Below are 3,067 nucleotides of genomic sequence, written 5' to 3'. Positions count from 1 at the left end.
ACGACACCAACTCACCATCACTGTAAAAAGAGGGCACCCTAGGAGTATTCCCATCATCCAACATCTGAAGCTCTCCTCTTAATTGATTTGCAAACTCATCATGGGATTTCAAATAAGCTTCATCTTCAGCTGTCTTACCTGGATTCATCAAACTGGTATCATTCATCATGTCCTGCAACCGTGACCTGAGCCTTTCGTGCTCTTTCAAAGCTTTGGTTGTTCTAGTGTATGTCTTCCAGTAGTGCTCTGCAACCTACAATATACTCTTGAATCTATGTTCAATGATCTCAAGAATTAACTTGTCCATCTTTTTTTGTATCTTTTGTACTTGCCGAGATGACTTTTTGGCCCTGTTCGTCCAATATATTACATCTGTCAAAGCATCCATAGCATCTCTGTCAACACTATATGTCATCCCTATTTGACTCGTGCATGTATCAATCTGAAGTAATCTCGCTTGCAGCCTTTGTTTTTCTTCATCGACCTTTTCATATAGGCTTTTGAACATGGAGTTCTCTCTGACAAGAAACTTTATTTGATCATGGTTCAGTTTAGCGACATCCAAATTTAGTTTGGCAGTGATCCTAGGGTTAGTCTTTCCAACTTGTTGTACCATCAGATGTTCGAAAGATTCTTCTGTATCAACCAATATAGGTATTTTATCTTTGGGATAGATAACTCACTGTAGAAGAGCCTTTTGATCTGGATCATATCCTGACCCCCTGAAGAGTTTATCAATCTCATCCGACATCATCTGCTTATTTGGATCCCGTTTCTTAAGGAATCCATCAAACAATAGGGCAGATTTCATGTCCCATCCAAAGTACAATAACACACCAGCCTCCTTTAGCAATTGTCTCCCCTTTTCAAGTGTCATTTCTTTCATCACGAGATCCATCTCCTCTTGTAGATTTTGAACTTGGTGCTCTTCATTATTATCTTTCATGTTGTTTCTGATCTATGATCCTTTATGTTGATAGAGGAATGTAGTAAACTCTTTGGAAGTAATAAAGTCACTGTCAGTAATGAAATCCTCATGCTCCAGGAATCTGATATCAACAACTTCTTGGACATTCAATTATCCTGTTGTCAAATCTATCTGTGTATCCTCTGCATAACCAGGAGGGTAATCCTCTCGAGGAGTGAATGGAACAATGCTAGATGTAGACACAGGAGACATATGAGCTCAAGGCTCTGTACTTCTAATAGTATCAATATACTCCCCAAAGACATGAGGTGGAACTCCCTCAATTATTTCCAATTCATGCTCCATGAGTTTGTTGGCTAACTCCAAGGGGTCTTCAATCCTTTGTAATACATTCTCATCCATTTTCCTTCTGAAAAGCTTCCATTTATAAGCCTGAATTACTTTCTCAAACTTTATTATCTTTACTCTGGCCTCTTCTCTGCCAATGTTCTCAATGAGATCATCCGGCAAGTAAGATTTTTGCCTTCCATCTTTTAGCTTCTGTGATGACCGGGCTGTCCTTATGTATCCCTCAGGATCAAAGTTTGGCCTTGGATCCCCCATGGCCATGCCATAATAATCCAACTTTGTCTACAGTGAGCTATAGCTCTTGGAACTTTTCACAATAAAATCTGAAAAACTAACAACCCAGGCACAATTGATTGTTTCCCATGGCTTGTCAGATGTTCTATACTCACTATTGATAGTTGCCTTACAATCTCCAAACAAGCCACTCTGTTAGGAACTGTAAGTGGTAATAGGTATGGTCTCCTTTCAAACCCGTATACCCTTACTTGTGTGCAGTCTGAAAAACAATACCAATCTCCCCAATTATGTTCAATTGAGGAATCTTCAGCAAAATCCTTTGGTCCCAAGAACCTTTGAATCTCTGGTGCAAGGGCATGATCATACGAGGAACCCAGTAATTTATATAATGTCTTGACAAAGAACTCCTCAAAATGCGAATATTGATTATTCGCATACCTCTGGTCCCATGAAGAAACCCATAGCTACACTGATTTTCTCATTCCAGCATTGTCATATGCCCTACCACATAACTCTTCTGGCCACAATCCTTCATCTTGGGCAACATATAATAGCATATGCATAAGCAAGGAATAATGCTTAAAATGCACATTAGTGACATCCCCTTTTAACTTTTCTAACCCATGATTCAAAACCTCAACTAAGTAAGCAACAAAATCAAAGAAGTGGGGGTCCTTAGACTGCAAATTGACACAGATGACCATGGCTGCAATATCCATTAAAGGATGGGCTTTTATCCCTAGAACTTGAGCAACACAGTAATAAGTATATTTAAAGTATGGATGAAAAGAGTTGACATCATAGGGGGCTTTGTCATCCCGACCTAGGCATTTCTAGGAACGTGTATGGGGAGTCTCCATGTTTTGTAAATGTGCTCTAGGTTAAAATATTCATTTGTCAATTTCTTGAGGTCAATCAATTCTTTGAACCCCCAGTCCAATTCAAACACAGTGTTGATAACCTCTTTTGTAATTGTGAGAATTGTCTCACCCATATAGTTATATATGGTTTTGGTTTTAGGGTCATAGTTGTTTGCCAATGCCTTCATGAGCTCCACATTTATGAAGACATTAGCCACAGCTAACCTGCCTAAATTCAATCGCCATAAATTGTTTATAGGCTGAGGGGAAACTCTTCTATTGTATCCATATACGAATAATTCATACCCTCTCGACTCAGTCCATGTGTCTCCAAGATCCTCAAACTGGTCCTTCAGGCCTTCCTCGTCAGCTCTAATCATTTTGGACCTTAAACTGGATGATGGCCACTGGTCAATCAGGTCCCGGGCCAAAGAACGCCCTTCTCGTTTCTATCTCTTGGGTTTTTCCTCTGCAGCAAGAGGTTCATTTCCCTTTCTGGTCTTACTAGCCTTAGATGATGATTCCATTTGAATTTACAAAGGGGCTTTGTTTATGGATAACTTACTTGGAATCACTGAGCTTTATCTGTGAATTCACCCAATTTTTGCTTCTAGTTCATCGCCTATGAATTCCTTAATGTTGTGTCCTTTGGTATCGACTCATTACTTATGGTGAATTTAATCAGTTAGTAATG

Source organism: Cryptomeria japonica, chromosome 9 (assembly GCF_030272615.1).
Source record: "Cryptomeria japonica chromosome 9, Sugi_1.0, whole genome shotgun sequence".
Classification (NCBI taxonomy): domain Eukaryota; kingdom Viridiplantae; phylum Streptophyta; class Pinopsida; order Cupressales; family Cupressaceae; genus Cryptomeria; species Cryptomeria japonica.
The sequence above is the reverse complement of the archived record's forward strand: the minus strand, read 5'-3'. Positions refer to the sequence as shown.